The sequence below is a fragment of the Sinocyclocheilus anshuiensis genome, unplaced genomic scaffold (assembly GCF_001515605.1).
Source record: "Sinocyclocheilus anshuiensis isolate Anshui unplaced genomic scaffold, SAMN03320099.WGS_v1.1 C32355506, whole genome shotgun sequence".
Taxonomy (NCBI): Eukaryota; Metazoa; Chordata; class Actinopteri; order Cypriniformes; family Cyprinidae; genus Sinocyclocheilus; species Sinocyclocheilus anshuiensis.
The window spans coordinates 1-899 of NW_015615295.1; the positions used below are offsets into that span (position 1 = coordinate 1).

Here is an 899-nt window from a genome sequence, read left to right on the forward strand (position 1 = left end):
ATGGGTGATAGTCTTAAAATAGCTAGAAAGCAGTGGAGTCACAATACGTCTGTCCGAACAATGTCTGATTAAACCACATCTGCTCTGAGAAATCACTGGATATGAAACACAGGAACCGATACTGCTGAGAGGTTGCTGAAATCCTAACAGCAATGTAAGACCAGCAGATTACAGATTTTATAGGCTTTCTTGGTCCTTATGAACTGAGGAAATGCTGACTGACGGGAAAGGCTCACAATGGGTTTATGGCCGACCACAAAACTAAGAAAGGAAGCTGACATGCTTGCGTAGTTGTGTGAAACTGCCATTAAAACACAAACTAAACATTTAAGATGTGATTCTTGTTGGTTGCTGGTTGTGATCCCCAGAGGCTGAAATCACTCTCAAAACATCTGCATTCCGAATCCCTGTCAGAGGAAGAAGACAAGGTAAATTGATTAGTACTTCCTTCTCAAGAGCACCGGATAAAAAAGCATGTTCAGAATGATGTTTAAAATTATGCAGGGTTTTCATTTGAAGATTTCAATTTGGTAATCCTACAAAACAAGTTACATTGTTACACCTATATCTAATTTACATATCAATATCTTAAAGGTGCACTTACAGCATCATCTTCCATTATGGCCGTAGAGTCAAAAAAGTCTGGTCTGAGTTCAGCTCTTTCTCTCCGGTTTCTCGACGCCGGCTAAAACGTAGAACGGACATATGAGCAAAAATGACCTCAAAAGATCTAATCTTACAGATGAACAGATGTTGTTATATGAACCGTAGTCTTGGGCGTCACCGGAAACATTACAAATGCACATCTGTAAGTTCTTACCAAATCGATCACCATGGTATCCTCGAATTCCTCATTCATGTCCTCTAGCTGACCGCGTGAGGACATCATCACGTCCTCG

The 899-nt window shown here is 40.6% G+C and overlaps 1 long non-coding RNA gene across 1 annotated transcript; it reads right to left on the reverse strand.

The window, feature by feature from the left end:
* Window positions 1-6: 6 nt before the first annotated feature.
* LOC107682570 (uncharacterized) lies at window positions 7-899 on the reverse strand. Its single transcript, XR_001633533.1, has 3 exons — window positions 821-899; window positions 605-685; window positions 7-407 (listed from the first exon to the last, which is right to left on the reverse strand). It is a non-coding gene; the product is annotated as an uncharacterized LOC107682570 (long non-coding RNA).